At 41.1% G+C, this 21,873-nt stretch overlaps 2 non-coding genes and 1 pseudogene across 2 annotated transcripts; 1 reads left to right on the top strand and 2 right to left on the bottom strand.

The window, feature by feature from the left end:
• Window positions 1–226: 226 nt before the first annotated feature.
• LOC105566190 lies at window positions 227–960 on the bottom strand (annotated as a pseudogene).
• A 16,206-nt stretch (window positions 961–17,166) lies between these two features.
• Trnav-cac lies at window positions 17,167–17,239 on the top strand. Its single transcript has one exon. It is a non-coding gene; the product is annotated as a tRNA-Val (tRNA).
• A 129-nt stretch (window positions 17,240–17,368) lies between these two features.
• Window positions 17,369–17,441, bottom strand: Trnav-uac. The gene has a single exon. It is a non-coding gene; the product is annotated as a tRNA-Val (tRNA).
• Between the last annotated feature and the right edge of the window lie 4,432 nt (window positions 17,442–21,873).

The following is a 21,873-nucleotide window of genomic DNA, read 5'->3' as shown; positions in this document are numbered from 1 at the left end:
GATAAGATAAAACGGTAAGATAAAAATATGTATATTTTTTCCTATTGTTATTCTGGCGATCCGATCGATGGCACTTCTGATCCGTACGACTATTAATAATCTAAGCGCAACCTGCGCGCTGTCTATCAAAATAGATAGTGTCGTCTTAATTAAACACAGCGCTACCGCACAGGCTCCTTTTCCTTCGCCCGTCCTCGCTCGCTTATCCGCGGGCTCTTCTGCCTCGTCAGCTTCTACGTCGTCGCACACGTGCCGCTGCGTTAAGTATTTCGCTAGCCAAGGTCAGCGATAGCAACTTCGCTTCCTAGAATCAGGGGGGTATCACTGATAACCAATGGCGCTCGTTCGAGATGACGACTCGTGGCTCAAGGTACTCGGATTATCTTCCTTCGCGGGAAAACAGCTAATCCCTGTTTAGATCTGGACCGAATAGCTCTCGCGTACGAAACGTTATAATAATCATAACGGAAATATGAAAGGCGACGGATTAGAGAAATTCTCCTTTTCAATTTGTCGTATCAACGTGGACGCGATTGATTTCGGACAAACACGAGTACAACAAAATGCTAATTGCAAACGGAGTAGAGGCCTCCTCCGAAAGCGTTTTCCAAAGCTGAACCCGCCATTGTACACGTATCATCGTGCGGTAGCTCGCGCTCTCGATAGGCCGCGATACCGGGCGCATTATTATTCACAAATATAAAAGGAAGGCTGACGCACGGTCGGGAGCTGCACTAATCGTTCGCAGTCGGTCCGATGCGACCGCAACCTCGACGCCGTCCGATAACGAGGAAAGATTATGCTCAAGGACAAGGTCGCGTCGCGTCGCTCCGCTCCGCTCCTTGCCTCGCCACGTCTCGCCGCGTTCGCTCCGGCTCTGCCTCCCAAACGACACGAGACATTGCGACAAATCCGCGAGGCGGAGATATATACGCGTGCACGTAGCAACATGCTGCGCATATGCGTGACGATACAACATTGATGTGTGCGCCGTCGTCCTTGTGACGCCGTCGCCGCCACTGCCACCGCCGCCACCGCCGCCGCCGCCACCGCCACCACCTCCACCACCTCCGTGAGATTGTCAACAAGAACAAACTGTCAACCAGAATTCCGACGTCGGCGCTTGCAGCCTCTTAGAGGTGCCAAATCCTGCCGCGCGATACTTCTCAAACGTCGATCGAAAAGGCCGACGAAAAGGGGGGGGGGGAGGGGGAGAGTAAGTTTCCAAAAAAGTAAGGCGCGTCGAAAGTCAGCCCGGGTTTTTATATAAATGATTTAATATCGTCACTTAAATTATCGCCGAGTCGCACATTTAAATTGTCGGTCTGACGTGGCAGACAGCAAGTACACCCGAAAATAGAAGCGGTTTCTATCGGGCCACCTCGCCGCCCAAGCCTGCCTCGCAATTTGCTTCTGACTTGATATGTCTCTAATTTTAAGCGAACTATGTATACTCGCACAGCTAACTTGCAACGAGTAACCTTATACCTATATGTAAGACTAATGTAAACTAGCCGCAACACGTAACCATGCCTCCCTCGCAACAGTGAGTCCAACTCCCCGAAAACTAAAACTGTCGCAAGGACGTAGACCAAAGGCGTTTGGACTGTTTTAAAGTGTACGTCGTATTCGGCCGCTCGGCCTTCGGCGTGATTTCTAGTGAAAAAGATCGAACATCGGCCGGGTGCTATCTATACATAACGCTGACATAATATCTATGCGCGATTCGCTATACGGCGCGCGGAGGAAAGTAAAATAAAATTCGACGATTCCGAGGGAAACGAGTTTTGAGTTACGGAAGGGGAGGGAATGGGGCAGACTGAGACAGAATGGGAAAAATTCACTCAACACCTGGAACAAGTCCTTTAGGATTCATAAAAGAAGTAAGGTAGCGAGTGGGAGGCTGGAAAACTGAAAGCGACACAATAGGCGACGATATTAGAAGTGGAACAATTGCGGATGAACCATTCGGTTTCGTTATTATTGCAAACCTTGTTTGGCAAAGTCTCGTCGCAAACAGTATTATGCAAGCACTGTACAAAGTTTATTTAAGAACTGGTATCGGTCTTCCGCTGTGTATGTTCTCTCTCATTCCCATTATACTTTCTGAATTTCGAAACCACTTCATAATGTCCATAATATATTGTTGGAATATTTCGCAACTTTAGTTCTGTTATAGTACGCGGTAATAAGATAAGCATCTTATCTGATCACTGAATAAAATAAAAAGTCAATTAAAAGTTGATTCTACAGTTTTTGTTTCATCTGTTACATAAAACACTCTCGTACATAATCTTTTCGCGTGGCTGTTTGCAAAACTACTAGAAGATAACGAGATGCAATCGACACCGTGCCTCTGATTCTTTTAGAAAAAGGTTAGCGAAGAAAATAATTAAATGACCGATTGGATACATAAAGCGAAACTGATTCGCTGGAGCACCGAAATGAGGGATCTTCGCCGGTATTTAGTCGCCAATATTACAGAAGTGCCGAGCGACGCGCTCGAGATGAAGAATCGCCTCACTCGAATTTGTACTTGAACTCATCTCGCTGAGTCACTCGGCACATTATCATCGGTCTTGATAACGATGAACACGCGACAAGATAACCTTCCTCGTGCTAGCGGAACGCAATCAGACGAAAATTCCGACTTCTGCTCGGATAGGCACCCGTTCGGAGAGGCGACAGCGACACACATCGATCACTAGCACGAATAAGTTTTATGTAATTACTGCGACATCGCGCAGAAAATGTTGTTTTTGTTGAAAGAGATAACCTTAATAACACTTGGTGGCACAAACACGAATATTATTTTAAACGAAAAATCATATTAGAATTGTTGAATACTATTTGTAAGATTTTCTCCTACCGAGGACATCAGGTCAGACTCTGTACAAGGTATCTGTCCGAGGAATTAGGTTTGTTTTCTGTTCCTACACTGGTGAACTAGTGCAGTAAGCTAGAATGAGAAAAAATATACTTGTCTTACTCTAATTTATTGCACTAGTTCACCGGTGCAGGAACAGAAAACAAACCTACAAATTCCTGAATTCCACACCAACAAAGCGACGTTACAGATGAATTTCTAATATAAGCAGTCTTTATGAAGATCAAATCTTAGAGATCACGTTTTCTCAACGACGGTGGCGATACGTCAGCTTCTCGCCAGTAAGAAATCAACAGGATTTTTCGCCGTCTTTATCGGAGGAACGTTAGCCGCGGAAGAAAAATGAGTTTTTCCGCATTTAGCCATTTGTGCAAATTCATCTGGCGTGGCGCTTCGACTCATCGTTATTTTATTGTCACGCGTATGTGTATCGTACGTGTGCACACGCTCTACTCGCGCTCCTCCTCTCCTCCTCCTTTCCTCGCGCTCGTTATAGGAAGGTTCCACCGGCATAGCCGACGAGTGTCGGTGGCACGTAGTGCTGTTCGATGCGACGTCGTACAAGGACAAGGCCACATGGTCACGGGCGGCCGGAGCGGACACACGTTGTATAGATATATATCGACTACTAGTCGTGACCCCCTCCTCCCACCCGTCATCATCGCTGCCTCTTGCCGCCGCCACCACCACTACCATCGAAGGCATTCCTATATTACGACTAAATGTGAACGATACACCGCCAATGTGTGCGACCACGCGCACGTCGTTTGACCCTACGTCGCGGTCTCGTGGGTTTTCAGGGTCACGCAACACGGTAGCGTAACAAAGGACGCGATGGGTCGTCCCGATCCTTTAGCCGTCGTTAATGCTGAATGAAGGTAGGCAGACGGAGCCGCCGCTGCGAGCCTCTCGGAATTTTTCGGCCGATTCTCCCATTAGCACCGGCCATTAACGCTTAAGGCTGAGTCAATCGAGTAAAGCGGTAACACTGACCTAAATCTTGCAATTTCTAAAAATATATTAATATTAGTTTTAACCCGCAAGTTCTCGCTTCACATCCCGCTCGTTCCAGATTTACATGTACAACGTTTCTTTGGCTACTTTGAGCACAAACGAACTTACGTAATACGTGATGTATTTTACGAAAAGCGATCGGGTTACTAGATATTGAAAAATTATCTGCGAACAGATTTCACGTTTACATGACACGTAGCAGAAGGCCACATGCTAAATTAGAGTGCCAACAGAAATTACGAGAAATTAGACTGAAATATTTCGGTATACGAAGAGTTGACAACGAATCGGACAGAGACAACCGTATACATTATTGACTTATTGCCAAAGCGCGAGGTACACAAAGTCGTACACATTGTTTTAGAAACGTTTCTACGTCGCGTTTCCTACGATGCTTGCTCATTCAAATTTAAAATATCAGCCTCGCGGTGCCATGCAGAAATAACAAGGTGGCAAATACATTACGTAAATGTGTTTGGATTATTTATTTTTATATTATATCACCGCGCGCGTCGCCACTTGTTGACGTAACGTGTGGAAGCACATGCAGTGCCGATGTGGAGCGTAAGTCTTTACTTATTTCAGTTCGGTGTAAAACCGTAAAGTATCAGCGATACGAAGTCGAGTTTGGGTCAGAATAGACCCGGAAACGGCCGATAAAAAACAGGGCACGCATGCCTTTATCCTTGACTTGTCTTATCGCAAGGCCAGCTTTCGGAAACACGCCTAGTGGAAGAGGTCAATGTGGCATGGCGCAACATTTCATCACACGGCTCATTACGATACACTTACAATTGCTGCCCCAATCGGAAAAAAAACCGCGTGATGCAAGCTATATTCCAAAATATTGTTTGTAAATGCACAGTTGGAAAATTTGTGTTTTCTTGTTAAAAAGATGCCGGTTAAAATTTGTGTGTTCAATGTTTGACACATTCATGTGTTAATTCAACATGTTGCTCTTGTGTTAGTTCACGTCAAATGTAAAATTATTAAAATAACTGAAAAGAAATGTTAAAACAACACAATGTGTACCTATTTTTTAATCTGACAGAATACACATGTTCCATATTATTAGTTACAAAATTTATCTGTGAACATTTACAGAATAAAGTGTTGATTTTATTCTACAATATATACAATAAGTGAGAGTGATTTCAAACAGTCAGTTGACTTATTACATCAGTAAAATGTAAAAATTACATTTTTTAAATTCATTTTGTCATTAAAAATATGTTAATTTTACACATTTCAAATTTATTTCAAATTATTTTGAGATTTGCATTTATTTTGTGCTAAAATAAAAACAGAGTATTAGTGTAGTCATTTAACATATCCCTATTATGTCAAATTAACACAAAAATTTATGTGGACCGTTTGGGACATGTGATGTCTGTTAAATTTAACACAAATTTTTCAACTGTGTGTGTGTGTGTCAACTGCTTAAAAGTGCCAAATTGATGGATTGAGTTAAAAAATATCGAGGGGGAAACCACTGACCACAATCTTGTACACCAACGCCCACCAATGCCCAATGGGCATTACTTTATCTTATTATCTTATTTTATCTTATTTTATCCTTATAATACCCCAGCAAGGCCTAATGCCCAAACTAATGCCCAAAAATGCCTAGTAATGCCCAGTAATGCCGCAAATATGTACACCACAATGCCCTCAGTGGTTTTCCCCTCGAAAAATATATATCGACACTTGGTGAAAGGAGAAAGAGCATTTATTTGAAGGGTGAAGGGTAATAAATCGTAATCGCAAACTTGGCGAGATGAACCTCTCTTGATTCCCTTTTCATTTAACCTGTATCTCACTTGCTAATTATGTAAAACGTTTACCGAACGCAGGTTTTTGCAATTCTGGCGCAACCCCGCGCGAGAAATTGCAATCTCACCTCGGCTGGCAATGCCAGCCAACGACCTTGGCCTTGCCCGAATAAGACGCGGCCTTGGCGGCCGATCGATGCGACTATCAGCCGGTGCAAGTGCAGCGAGAGGGGAACTGGATCTGAACTGGTTCTCACGTATTCCCGGTTTAGATCACATCGCGTGCATCAATTACGACGATCAGTCCAGCTCGGTCGCGCTTGAAAACTGTGTCACGCGTCATTGTCGTCTTTTGAGCTTTGATCCTTGGATGCTTCACGTAAATCGCGCGCGCGCAATAACTTCACTTATAACTGCGCTCGCGGCGTATTGCGCAGCTTGGCGACGCTACGAATTTCCAGCGCAGCGAGCCCCGTCTCGACCGCGGAGACGAAAGGGTCCTTTAAATTCAACATGTTTACAATATCTCTCGGGACATTAATCTTTATCGATGATACGATAATAAAGGCGCGCAAACAAATCATCGACGAGACGCGATAACATCGATACAAATTATATAGGATTAAAGTGCTTAGGAAGCGAAGGACGGGATTGTTTCAGAGGCGGCTTTTAATATCGATCCCCTAATCCGAAATCTTGCAAACGGCGTCACGGCGATAAGTATAATCTTATATCAAACCCGACATGTTGTTTGCGATTTAAAACCGCTGATTCGACAGAAATGTGAGAAAAGTGTGAGAATCATATGATCTCGGGAAGATCCACACCGACGGGCATGCGCACCCTCGACCTTGGCATGAGGAAATAACGTCTCTCCGCGGCGCTGTCGAAAGATTGCATAATGTTACGCGACACGCGGCGGCACAATTCCGTTTCGTCTCTCTTTTCTTTTTTTTTTCTTCCGCATTCGCACTCGTCGCGCATCTTTTGCGCAGACAAGGATCGCTTCGCGCTGCCTGACAAACACGCGCCAATTTTTCTTTTCAGTCCGACAGACGCACGCGGATAATCTCGTCACGATGAATTGACGTAGCGCCGTGTTTTTCCCCGGTGGAAATGTCGATTTCGAGCAATGAATGAACGAATTCAGTTTTAAAAACTCGTAATTGTTTCTTGCGCACAATGGTATTGTGACAATGTAAGGAAATATAATGCAAGACCTCTTACCCCTTCACCCCTCTCTCTCTCTCTCTCTCTCTCTTATAGTCACAAATGAAAAGCTACACGGAAGAAAATGCTGAAAAGGCCATCTTTTAATGAACTATTTATTTGTATTAAAGTTGTTTGCATTATATTTTTATTGAATAAGTTTGAAAATTTGTCTCATTAATATTATCGTCTCTTTTATTTCTTTCGGTAAAATCTTATGCTCGATTGTTTTGATATAACATTTTAATATAAAAAATAATTAAGTATTTAGTTTGTACAAATATCCATTTTAATTGGCACAATTTGATGATATTACTTTTGTAGAGACAATAAAGATGTATTTTTTTTCTACCAAAATATATCCAAATAATTAAATTCATAATTCTTGATTGGATGGCGCTTACACTTGGCGTCTTTGTTTACCTTTTTTAAAAAAGGTTATTTTTAAAGTGATTGTTGAATGTTAACGCCGCGGGCTGCCACAATATAAATGATTCACTCAATTGTATTTGCTATGGATTTTAAGCTTAAGCACTCAACTAAATATCCAGATTATTAAGACAACTATCTGATGTTTTTTTTTATTAATATCGATGTTTCAATTTTATTCGATTTTATTTCAATTAGAACATTTTTTTCCGTGTATATTTATATAGAATATATTATGGTGTATATTTATATGGAATATGGATATAAATATTTTTGAAAGAAATATGTTTAAATTTCAATGTTATTTATCCTATATAAAAAAGCGCAAGATATTATGTGCTATAGATTTTAAGCTTAAGCACTGAACGAAATATCCAGATTATTAAGATAACTATCTAATGTTTTTCTTTTATTAATACCGATGTTGTTTCAATTTTATTCGATTTTATATCAATTACAACATCATTTTTTCCCGTATATATTTATATAAAATATATTACGGAGTATATTTATATGGAATATATTATGGTGTATATTTATATGGAATATGGATATATATATTTTTTTTTGGAAGAAATATGCTTCAATGTTATTTATCCTACATAAAAAAAGCGCAAGATATTATTTCTGACATTGCTAATGATTTCCAGTATCTGCTGGGCTAATTTCAATTTAACTTCGGCGGTATTTCGATAAATATCGTCTACGCGCGTGGCACACATACCTCGCGTGATACAACAATACGCATTATTAGGAACGCGCGTTAATTACTTCCGGTCTGACGATCATTCGATCACGGACATTCGTTATAAATGCGACCTTAGATGAGGCCTTGGTTGCTCCGCGCTAAATTTCAAGCTCGCCGCTTTAATCAGCTGGACTTTGCCACGCGCGTCGATGCTTAACACAAGAAATATTACACGTGCACGATGCAAACCACGGAGGAAAGTTTGGCACGTTGTTCAAAATTTCGATTCGACTAAAAATAAATTGTGAAACGATTAGCAATTGTTGCGCCACGATTTAAAGATTGTCAGTTTGTTTCCAATCGCCGCGGCGCGATCGAGTCGAGTCTAGCGAGATATCATCAGTTTGTTTGTCGAACGACCTCGCTCGTACATTCGCGGTCACTTGACGTCAGTTGATGCAAATCGAGTGCCGACTTATCGATTCCATCTCGCGTCATCGCACGATAGATCACCGGACAATGCAATTTGCTGCAAATAGGTGTTACCGTAAAAGACCATTATACTATTGAGAATCACTTTGTTGGAACGTAATCATTCGTAATGTACTATCAGTGCCGAGCCACTTGTTACATCGCAAAGTACAGTAATAAAGGTAGATTTATCAACAGAAAGATGCTAGTGCCGATAAATGGTTCGTCACTATATTCTGCAAATTAAACAATTTTAAATAACGCATTGCTCTAAATATGCTACAAAGCTTTAGTTCATAGTTTTTATACGATTTCCAATGTAATTAAGAGTAATGATGTCACGTCAGACGAGACGTAAAATATCTACAGAGAATTCATTCTTGGCAAAAGTGCCACTGTGTCTTATCTCTTCACAGCAGCCTACATTAGATCCTAACTTGAGACTAGTTCACCGCACGTTAAAATGCTAAATTCGATCTAGTTCACGAACGGAGGGACTTTCCTATATGCAAGGTTTCTCTACGCAAGTTCGAACTCATAACAAATGGGTTATCGCTTGAGGTCACAATGACAGTAATGTCTGTGGTTGAAGAGTCAAGGATCCGAAACCTTGCAAAGTTTGCTCCAACTATTACATGTGTATCGCAACATGTAGCGACGTTGCATGATTGGCACAATATGGATGCAGCAATACAGCGCAAATAAGTACGTTGCTTAACGTTTGAATCTGCTAACTGAAAAGTGTTGGACTTGAATTGATAAAGTTTCACAAAGTAGTTTGGGTCTGAACAAAAATTTTTATGTATTGATATTATGATAAGTCGCCAGTGGTAATTAAAGGAAATAATGCTGACGTCGACCAATCCGGCAAATTTATTGATTAAACGTACAACGTTTCGGCCATGGGTTTTGGCCCTTTTCAAGCAGAATATTTTGTTTGGAACGCCATCAGATCTCTAATCATAATTGCTTAAATTAGTATTTGCGGAGTTTGAAAAAATTTTTATAATGCTAAAACATTATTTACCGACGGTTAAATAAGGTGGAATTTCTGGTTTTTGGCGGAGTATACAACGATTTGAATCGTATAATAATGAATGTTTGTCTTGAGTTATGCACCTATGTGTCTAATATTTTACATTTATGAGTTCAGTTAGATACGGCCGAATTGTCGTTTGGGACATTTCGGGACACGAAGGGTACAAGCCGACATTATTCTCACTAAAACTTTGCATCCTTGACACACAAAAGCCACGGCGACGTAACCCGGGTAAAGAGGCCGTTCCGTTTGCGAATCAAATAGGCCGGAGTAACAATGCCGACGCATAAGACGAACTCAATAGTTTACGATAGTCGCGAAACCGCTCCTTCAAAATTTTATGTGTGGAAACACGTATAACGTCTTGTAAAAAAGACAAAGTACGTAATTTGTTTTTCAAAAATGTCTTTTTATTAACGGGGCAGCTGTTAATCGTAAAAAAAAGTGCCAGTTCGCCTCGAAGGAGATTTGTTTGTCAGAAAAGTGTTTTTAGGTAGACGTCCACTGTAAAATCTGCTCCGAAAGCAAACTCCGGAGCGTCTCGCGGCTAGAGCAGTGTGGAGTATTCTAAAAATTCTGAAACTCGTTACACATACATACACACACATTTTCAGGGTCATCACGTCTTGGCCCCTTCACTTCCGTCGATGACTAACTCTTGTCTGGATGGTTCCTGATCCACCCAGTCGCAATTATCAAAAGGGAAACAAGAAAAAATGCCTATTGCAAATGTAACAAAACCGAAAGAAGGATATATTAATACGAGAGGCTTTACCGAGGAGACTTTTTGAAGTAATAATAATCACCATAAAGTTTTAATCAACCACGTGAAGAATGCGTTGCAAGTTATAGGCTAATAATAAACTTTGTTTTTACACATTATGCGAATTCCTCGCTTTGGAAAGCTAATACGGAGTTAGAGAGATCAAGGTTGCTCCGTAAACAAGCGCTTGACTTTTAACCACGTGTTTACAGTTACTGTGCAGGTAGACGTAGCTTATCAGACGTTTTAGTATACAACGAAATTAACATTTCAATCAACGCGCTATGCGCGTGGAATAGTATGACTATAAATGACGCATGGTAAACTGACCCAACTTTGCAACTATGTCTTTTGTATTTTATTTTCTGCACCTTTTCATGAATAGATGTAGAACAGAATCTACCAGGGACTAGCTGCGTCTTCTCTTAATTTTCTTTTAAAAGTTGCTACGTGCTGTACTTTTTAATAGTGACCTGAAGAAATTGGGCTATTTAAATGTTTTGCGCACATAACCGTTGAATTAATTAAATTCTCGAAAACGAAATCGGCAAAATTTCTTATGGAAACAAGATTGCGTTATCGCATTATTCAGCCAATTAAAATCGATCGTTCGACATTTGTTGCCCCAATAATTCAGAGAACCAAGGCGGATTCAAGGCCGCGTGACGCGTTTGTTTAAACGAACAATACGACTCGCATTGATTTCTGACGGCGATTCCTCAAGGCTAACCGCAAGAATGCGCTAATATCATGTACGCACCTTCAAGAAACAATTCTCGTTGCCTCCACAAAGGCAAATGTAAACCAATCCTCCTTAATCTATTGCATAATTAGACGAATCAATTTTCAGCCGTTTGATTGACTCAACTCCGTAAATTTGTGCTCAATTCCGCGTTCGGATCCGTTTTTAATCTCTTCGATCGAGTACAGGGGACCTCGGAGATCCTTGTACCTCCGTGTCCTCGAATTCTAGGATCTTTGGCCGTTAAACGTTAGTCGTTCCAGTATATCGGGACGGAGACGTTTCTTGGTCCGACTCGACCGCTATTTTTAGACGTCATTGACATTTGCACGTATAGACACGTTCGACCGCCCGTGTACGCACCGCGTGACGGGATCAAGCTCATCGCGAATTGTCTTGATCGTCATAAGTTGCCGCAAAAGCAAAAAAGACGCATAAGATGGCTCCGGAAATACCTTGAACCTTTCAAATCGAGCGATAAGATAGCGGTAGGTTTTATCTGAGAGCCCTTAACTGAAAAGTGTGCTCAGTCCAGAGGTAAACGTTCAAACTGGGTCTTTTCCTCAATCGATCCCATCGCTATTCCAGTGCCCTCTCAGCCGCGCACATTTTCGCTGGTCCTCGCCCACGCGTACCCTTCAGAGTACGTTTCTACGGTCGATCGGGCCATAATAATAAGGCGAGGAGTATAAACGCTGGCTTTCTCATTGTTCGAGCTTTGGGCGCGCGGGTGTTTTCGCGATATTTTTGGTATCCCCCTATGACGGGGGCGGCCGAAAGAGGTGGAAAAAAAACGCGGACACATCATGTTTTGCGAACACAATTGTCTCGTTTAGAGACTCGTGCAATTTTCCAAAAAGTATGGACAGGCAACTTTACGATCACCAACTCTTGGCAACAGCCACGGCCTAATCTTTGCTTTGCAAAAAGTCGAATACGAAGGCTTCTTTTTTAAATACGTTTTAAGGAGATGTCATATGTTTCTTTACACAAATAAAAATTTGTAATTCCAACCTATAAATGCGTAGCACAAATAAACGATGTGGTACATTTTGTAATTTCTGTACAATTATATATCTGCATAGATATTTATTTAATATCTATGTAATATATAACTTTATACACATTACACGTATAATTGAATATTTTAATTCCCTTAATGATGCTTGTATTATCTTGATGACTATAAATTTTTATCAAGGTGACTATAATCGGAATTAAAGAACTAATCCGCTTACACTTAAGGGACTTAAATAAATTCGTCATTGGTTTAGATTCATAGTATAATACGCAACAGCCAGAAAGAAAGTTCCGTCAATTGGCCGTCAGCTGTTGCTTGCAACTGTCGTTGCAAAACTGCGCTGCGGACAACATAGCAGAACACGGAGGGAGAAAGACGAAGGTGAGGTGGGGGGAGGGGGGGGGGAGAGAATAATCTACTTTACTTTCACCGAGCCTTCGCGATAACGTGGATTTCCGTCAGTGAGAGTTGTCTGTATCGCCAATACAATTTTGCGCCTCGGAGAATTGAATTTCTTCCATTTCTAAAGAATAAACTTGAGTCTTATTTTTACTGCGTAATATTGTATTGGATAGTAAATATCTAAGCCAGCGTATCTTTTAAATACTGGTTTACTCCACTCACAACTAGAGAGTGAGAACAAGCGTCATTTTTTTTCGCATTCAACTTTCGTCACAAAGTAGTTACCAAACGAAAGGTATCGTCAAGCTGATTACAGATATGTCAGTCTCAGAGCGTACCTGTTTAACGGTCCAGAGATATCGGGCTCCGAAGGTTACAGTGCCGAAAAGTGGCGTTATGAATGCTTTGACCTGTCCCATAGATTAGATTGTAGAAAATAAAAGAGCCCTAGATAATAATTCACTTAATCTACCTAAAGCTTATTTACGTTCATAGAAGATGCAGGGCGATGTCATTATCACCGACCATTGGGAAACCTTTTAGTCGACTCCAACTCGGATACATCAAACAGTCCACTTGGCGAAAAATATTTGAAACCGGATAGTAGATCATTTTGATAAAGCGATTCAGTACCATTCTGACCATGTCACTGACAGAAGAAATGTCTTTTTGTTTGGAAATATTCCATTCCATTCTTGTGGCTTTCTATTGGTTTTGGAATTTTTGAAGCCCGATATCTCTGGAATGTTAAATAGGTACACTCTGAGACTGGCATACCTGCGACTATCTTGACGAGACCTTTCGTTCGTTACCTGCTTTGTGACCAAAATCGAGTGCGAAAACAATGGAGCCGATCTTGTTCCCACTCTTTATTTAAAACTAAATAAAAATATAATTATAATAACAAAATAATGTGATTCTCTACTTTAATCTTTATGTTAATTGCGAATTCTGCTTGAATTTCGTATGACTTTACTTTTTATTACTGGAACGGATCAGTGTGAATCGAATCATTCAGTAAATCCGAGCAAATTGAACCGTGTAACATCATCGACAAAAGGTGCTCTTTATCAGTCGCTGATTTATTGCCAGTCGCGACTCGTAAATTTCTCCGAACGTGTTTCATTGGATCGGTGACAGGTTGCGAATCTAAAGAAGCGAGAGAATCTTGAACAACAGCGCGTGGAACCCTAATCGATCGGCGCCCTTGACACGTGCTCTGGTTACCCGTGGCAAGTCAATGCCAGAATAATTACAAGCGGGAATATACAGTGGCGAAATGGCTTGGAACGGATCGCTCGCTTAACCTTATTAAACAATTATTAAACATCGTCATCAAACACACACGATTGGTACACGACAATCGTGTACGTGTGAACAATACGAACGTCCTACTTATTTTGTTTTCACTTTGAACGAGGGAATACGACAAAGATGTAATTTTATACTTTATCGCAAATTCTAATTGTCCCTTTTGTTAATATTAATCATTCTGTAGTGAATTTTTAGCTATTCCCGAGTCATGGTACTACTTTAACACTTTTACGGATAATTTACACCTACATAAACCAGCAATAGCCTACTTTGATGACATTATATTTTTTTACTCTTCCCTTGAATCTTTAATTCTAAAAATTTACTTTAGCTCCTACCTTAAAAGGACCTACTTTAATGCCAAATTGGCAAAGGTAGAAATTTCCGACACTATCAGTTTTGAAGTAGAAGTAAATTTTGTACTCGCAGTTGGACTTCTTTTACGTCTTAGGTCCTACTATTATAGCAGATTCAACACAGGGGCAAAATTTCGACTCGAGTTCTGTATATCTCTTATGCGAGTATAATTTTAAATAAAGTTGCGCGATACACAATTTCTTGTAATAAATGTGGATTTCTTCCAATATTAGTGGGACGTAATATGTACATGTATCACGTACTATACTACGATTGCCAGATTTAAAGCGTTGAAGAGAGTTCGGCGTGGCGCGTCACACGTGGCCTTACTTACGCTTACCCTACACGCAAGCAGAACGCTTCTGGCTGAGGCCTCTGGCACGTGCCGCGCTCCCTCGCGCCAGTTCAGTATCGGGATAATTACAATGTTCCGTGTCGTTCACGGACGATCGGGAGGCACCCGTGGACTATACTCGCCCACGTGCTGTACGCGTCGTGAAACTCGAAAGCGGCCATTCACGTGGGCCACGTGGTACGCCGCCGTCTCACGCTTTCACAAGCGTGTAGCCGCCCTGTTCCGCGTCGATATGGCGGGTCATTGCCCTCCTACGTGTCGTCGTATATGCAGGTTGTGTAACGCGAACCCAAACAATATGTAGGTCGCGCCTATTTCTCCCGCTTTTGCCCGCCTCGGCCTGCCGCCTGATTACATCACGATCGCGGACCGTTGGCCGAAAAAAAAGTGTCGCCAGCGGAATAGTCTTCTCTCTTGATTACGGTTTTGTCCAACTGGACGCTTCCTGTACGCGTTCCAATTCTTACAGTATCAGTGGACGCAGTGGAAAATTAAGACGATAAACACGGTTGTAGAGTTGCATAACTTTTGAACCAGAGTTACAGAACTATCAGGACAAAGTTATTTTGACACTGGCCAATGTTGAAGATAAGATATTCAACAATCAGCATCCACTCTTGAGCAAAAAATTATATTATACGATAAAATTCTATCGAAGGCGTTCGCGCTATTTTTAGGACTGTTATGACAAATCTAGCCATAATTGCATACCACTTCGTTATACCGCGCTAATTATATTGTACTCTATTATAATTATATTGTGTTATCTGTTCAACAAGCGCGTGTCACTTTTCTTTAATGCGTGCAATGAATCCGCGGGACGCCTGTACAAATAAAGTTGGAAGATAAAGGTCTGACCTTGCCGGGCGAGGAATTGATAAGAGTTGTAATTCATATATCGTAACCTTGAGCTACGTGTGTACGACTCGCGTAGCCTTGAATCGATTAATTTGAAATAAATAATTCCTCGAAGTGGCCTTGCGATTAATTCTGAATCATTTACTCGCGGGATGATATTAGGCGATATCAAAATTTCGCAACGTTCGAGCCTCAGCGATTCGCGATATCATAATCAAGTTCAGCGTATGTCTAAAACGAAAACACATTTAACTTGAAATAATAACGAGATAAAATGCTACATTGATACTTGCGCGTGGAAACGAAAACAGCGGCGGAGATACGATGGGAGGTATTTTGAGTTCTTTGATATTAATATTTGGCAATTTAAAATGCACATAAATTTCAAGTGTAGCAAACACGTAAAGTTTATATGCCCATTGTGAAGAACATTTTTATATGCGTGTCCAACGCAGACGCGATTGCGATATTTATTATTCTGATTACAATATTATCTATGGCGCAATTTAGTTTGCGAAACAATTGTTATCATAGATTGATGCAGACGTTCGAACCACCAATCGTGCTCAGAGCGCACTTTCCCCGAGGTATTTTTGCGCCGATTAAGAGAATTTCTGACGTCGAAATCCAGGAAGATGAAGAGATCACCAGAGTTTCGCGGGTTGCGCTCTTTCTCTCGTTGCTCGACGGGTCAACGGGTTCACTATTCGAGCTCTATCGAAATTTAGGTTAATATGGTAAAAGTTATTTGAATGGTACACAATTCCGGATTAATATAATCAACCCGTGCACATTCTTTTAACGAGTACGGCAGAGAGAAATTTAATTAAAAATTCTGCTGCTACTTTTATGTCAAATATCGTGTTAAGTTTTCTTTCAATTAAAGGCAATTGGAAATCAACTGAACATATAGTTTTTTTTATTCGTAAGCTAAAATTCAATTTTCAATAAATGTAAAACGATATAACTGATAGCGTGGCGCAACACGTCGCTCGTTGCTGCAACCAGGAAATAAGCTGAAGTGAAATTGAAAATTTTTCGCGATCGTGACTGCTGAAAGTATCCCGACGTACAAACGAGAAAAGGGCAAAGTCGATCGGACAAATAACGAAATATGAATTTCAACGGATGCTAAAAGGTTAAAATGTTTCGTACAAGTTTAATTAGAATTAATATTGAAGTTAAATGAGCGAATCTCTTTAAATAAAAGATTTTGAAATTTAACAAATAAAAGTTACATATATGTGCACATTATTGTATTTAACTACGTATAACGTTATTATAACAATATAACATTGTAATAATCTAACAACATGTTAGGAGCTTCAAGAAACACAAGCATGTACTTTCTCTCTAGTAAAAGTAAAAGTTGTGATATTGCCAGCGACACACGTTTACTCAGCGAGTTCTGTATTTCATTTATTCAAGATGCTTCCTTTTACGCTTGGCGTTATAAAAATTGACAAAGTATCAAATATGAACTTTGTCGAAATCGTTTAAGGGCCAGTTTCACAAACATCGGTTAACTGTTAACTAGGGTTCAGTCGACTCCCTATCTTTTTTTCATCTTATTATTTAAGAAGAGACAGCGGATCAATTAACCTTCGGTTAGCAGTTAACCGACGTTTGTGAAACTGGCCCTAAGTGATTTTGCTACAATCAATAAATATTTCACCTAACAGCATGAATAAAGTCCGAGATGAAGTCATGCGAATAAGAATAATATGAATATGCATACGCGATCTACTTCATATTTGACATTTTCGAATATTGTCGAGACGTGTCGCACGAGATGGATGTAAACCTCTACGTTCAAGTTCTTAAGTTAACCCCAAGAGCTTCAACGTTTCCGTAGTGTAGTGGTTATCACGTGTGCTTCACACGCACAAGGTCCCCGGTTCGATCCCGGGCGGAAACATTTTTTTTTTACTTACTTTCTAAAAGTCAATCGGTGAATTACTAAAAATAGCCACTGGATTAACTGTTTTCACTTATTGATTTTCAGAAAATACATATTTATATTAGAAATTTCGAATTACAAAAAAAATGTTTCCGCCCGGGATCGAACCGGGGACCTTGTGCGTGTAAAGCACACGTGATAACCACTACACTACGGAAACTTAAAAATTCTCGTCGCTATTATAAGCGAACGAACGTCAAAAATGGTCTCGAACGTAAGTTTAATGAAGACAATGCTCTTTTATATCGCTCAATTTTCTAAATTTTTAATATTAATTGTCCTGTATGGCTTAACCTTTTCAATACTTGGCACAAGATATAAATTTAATTTATTAGCGTGCCCGCGGACACGAGATTTCGTCGGTAGGCGTGTCCTCGCACAAAGATTATTCCTCGAACGGTGTGAATTTAGGAAACCGCTGATCTTTGTGTGCGCGAGAAATCGCATATGTGCTATGAGAATGCCGGATCGTCGGGGTAGGGCAGGTCGAGCCGTCTCAAGGCCGGTTAGGCACAAGGGCAGCTTCAGTCTAGTGTGAACTCGACCGCGCCCTTCGAGGTCATGCCATCCCATTCTCGCACACGCGTCTTTATTTTTCCTTCGACAAGTCAACACGGCCGGAGTTTCTTTGTGTTTCAAGCGCTCGAGAACAACGAGGCGAAAAATGAATCAATTCGACGATCGATGATCTTTGTATGAACAGATTAATTAAATCATTATTCAATTTCTCAATCACCGTTACTTATCTTCCATTATCAGATCGACATTTATCATGTAGAATAAATATACAATCATAATTATTGTACATACAAGTTTTTTTCATTCTGCATGATACAAAGAAAAAATCACTCCATCAATTACCGCAGTATAGCGGCCCTAATTGTATCGAAAAGATTTTTTCTCACTGAACCGAAAGGTCAAGCTTAATTCGTATGAGAAGCTCGATGAGCATTGTCATTGAATTAATTGCTTGTTGGGTAGAACAGATAAGCCCACTGGCGCGTAACCCCTTCGCTCCTCTCGTCCCCCAGAAGTACCGAATCACTTCATAATTGGACGTCACGCGATAGGGAATGACGAGCAGATCAAGGTCCTATCGATGGAAGAGAACAAACTTCGCTTCGACGAACAAACTCAACTTTTTCGAAATTATGGACAGAATAAGTAATCGAATTTCTCGCTACGATGGATTATTTTATTCAATTATGGAAAAAGAAAATAAAAATTTAGTGTTTTAACTTCTAGCATTTTAATGGAGATTTCTATTTGCATTCTATCGAACAGAATAAATTGCTACTATCGTTTGCTAAATGAGAACAAAACCTAATCAATTCAATATCTGTAATGGTGGAATTTAATTAACTATATAATGGCGTAAGTTTTTGATCTTTTGTGCAATTAATGATAAGTTTTAAAGATAGAAAGGCTATGGCATAAATAAACTATGGTAAACACTGTCTTATTGATCCAAGAAAGATTTCGAGTGCAGCTTTGAGACGAAGGGGTTGAGGTAACCGATTCTTGGTGCGAGCTTGACTGAGCCGAACCTTGACTGGACGAAGAACGAGTAGGACGGGAAAAAGGGCGGCGCGGTCTGCAAGAAGAGGAGGGAAAGGGAGACAAAGAACTGAAAGAGCCCTCATTCCTTTAACGCGTTGCACGCCACACTCGCTCTCAGCTCCTGGGGTTAACGCACTACGGTAGACACAAAAATCCCCCCAAGGTCGGTGCATCCCTGTCTGTTCCATGGTTCGTCCGTTCCATGGTTGATCGTCTCCTGCCCCACCCTTCGGACAACCCCTCAGCATCCAATGCCCCTCCAACGGGACAAACGCAGCACCCACGCGACCGATCTTGTTCAACTTCAGGGCCGCGCGAGGCACAGAAATCTGTTTAGATGAATCATGCGAGACAAGTAAACATCGATCAGGCCAAATCCATTTTCTCTAGTATACGAAACCATTATTATTTATTAAAACTTCAGTGACAAAATAATCCTCGAAGTTTCTTCTGGTAAAAATTCAAGTCCGATCTCAAAAACCAAAATCTGTGTAGGTGTCGCGAGAAAAAATGACTTGGACGATAATTTCACAAAAGGCCAAACGAGCTGAAAATTGGACCGGGAATCTGCGAATGTAGAAATCTCGTTTCATATCAATCGCGAATTTGGATCGTAAGCACCGTACGATGCAGAGAAGGCACGAAGAGGAAGGAGAAGAGAAGAATAATCGAGAGCAAGGATCGCGTATGGATTGGCATGAAGCGACGAGTGCATCGGGTGAATGGCCGGCGGTGCATCCAGACTGCAGACGTCCAATAAAAATATCTTACGTTAGTCTTTCTCTCTCCTGACTATCGCCTACCCCTCATTCATCGCCAAATTATTTTTATTGTCGAATAACCGTGCAGCGCTTCTTACCAGCAACGTCGGCCAACCATGTTTTCTTAATCTCCAATTAAGGAGCTAAAGAACAAAAGTGGTAGAAGTACCGATAGAGAAATTCTGATTTTTCACCGGTTGAATAGAAATTCCCCAACATTGGTTTTAGAAATTATATGCAACGAGTGCTCGTCGGCCGGCAGTAACTCGCTATAACTAATGGCAATTAGAAATAATTTACAATCTAGGAAGCAATTTATACACATATTATTTTCCCATGACGATTTGCAGATTTATTAGATTATCAACTCTAACGTTCAGTATTGGATACTGTCGCAAATATAGGGGCCAATGATCCAGATGGACTTTTGCACTGTCAAGTGTAAGCCGAGAGCGCGCTATCTCCTCCTTATTGATATCACCGTAGGACAATGCACTCGCTACCGACGTAAATAAGTATACAAAAAGACGGCGATCGATGCTTTTAACTCGAATTGTCGAGATCTATGAATCGCCATCGTGGATAAATTTCTCCTCGTCTCTTTTCGCTAACGCAAAAGGCTTCTGATTCACTCTAAATTATTACGAGCCAGCCGAAGAACGGTGTATTCTGGTCGAACACTATTGTTTCCCTGCGACGCGACGTCGATCGCAGATTTCTGGAATGGCCGAACGTTAATCCCGAGTCCCGACTCGAGTCCTAAAAATATCGAAAAGGCACACGGTGCATTCCGCTAACAACGCTAATGCGCAAAAGAATGCTTTACAGTTCTTTTACAAGATTTACAAGATAACGGAACGGACACTAATTTTCGTACAATTCAAATCAATACCAGAGAATATCGAAAAGATATTTTCCAGTTGTACCATAAATTCCTCGACAGGATTTGATACTTTCTCAGCGAAATTTTCTTTCGAAAATAATTATAAAATTCCTCATTTTTTTTCACGGTCTGGCATCAACGATTGAGCAGATGAGTGCCGTTTATGAAGTAATTTGGATTCTAAAACAGAGAACTGTCTTGAAGCTGTGATTTTTGCCGTTTTAGACATTGCGTCGTATGTCGCTCGGTCGTGACTGTCGAGATGATTCGTGATATGAGTGTGTACGTGTGTGAGTCACTGGAAATATAATCCGAATATACGGTCGGCTATGACGCACAAGGTCAAGGTTTCAAACGGTTATCAAGAAATAAATTAAAGTACCTCTTTATGCTGTCTATGGCATGTACTGGCGCGACGGTGGCAAGTCAAAGACAAGAATGATTCTATAACTATGCGCATAATACACGGTTAAAAGCATGCACGAAGGTACGTGAAATTATTTTCCGATTATCTTCAAGTGGAGAATCCGCGAAAGATATATTTATTTAGACTCGCACGCTGTCCTTGTACGTATCTAAATTTAATGCATTGTTAATCGATAACGTGAACGGCGCTACGTCCACTTTTAAGCTCACATTATGACTGCTATGTGTGTTGTTCTAACAGCCAGTGTTACGAACCATCGATCAGCCGTAGAATAGCCTCAGCTGAAACGTTACGCGCGCCCAATTTTAGAAATTTCTCCTATATCAAGCGTAAATTGCCGCAATGTAGTCTAATTAAAGAGTCAACCCGACGAACCCATGAGAGCTCTACGTTTTAACCTCGCGCACATTATGTCCTGGTAAATATCATTCTAGGATCGATCATCATTCTAAAGCGATTCTCTTAATAGAGAACAGAGAAGGTAAATCATTCAGATGACCTCCCGATTAAAGAGCGTTAGTGAAACGGTCACGGTGACCCTCGATTTGCTCTTACCTCGTTGAAGAACAAATCGATGCGTCGAGCAGTGTCAATGTCAGCCGTAGGGCAGATGCGACCGGCGCCGGGAGACGAGAAAGCAACAGCAGCCTTTGATATTACGTCATCGTGACGTCAGTCAGCAACCCCTTCATCGCTACCAGTAGATTTGCCCCGACTTGCTACGAACGACCGTCCCTTCACCCCCGCGTTCGATTCGTCCAACCTGCGACGTGGACGCACCTTCGCGTCAGTCCAACCTGTTGATCTAGCGCTGAGAATAAACTCGATCCCTCATTATGGAAAATACCGTGGTCCTGGCACGAGCGCGCGTTCTCAAGTATCGATTTATAGCGTCATCGAAAACGAAGAACCGATAAAATGTCGCTCGATTAATGATTGCGATCTGCTTCACTCGGACTTC

This window comes from Vollenhovia emeryi, unplaced genomic scaffold (genome assembly GCF_000949405.1).
Source record: "Vollenhovia emeryi isolate VEMERY1.0 unplaced genomic scaffold, V.emery_V1.0 DF939146.1, whole genome shotgun sequence".
Taxonomy (NCBI): Eukaryota; Metazoa; Arthropoda; class Insecta; order Hymenoptera; family Formicidae; genus Vollenhovia; species Vollenhovia emeryi.
Note: the sequence above shows the minus strand (reverse complement) of the source record. Positions and strands in the feature narration are given on the sequence as shown.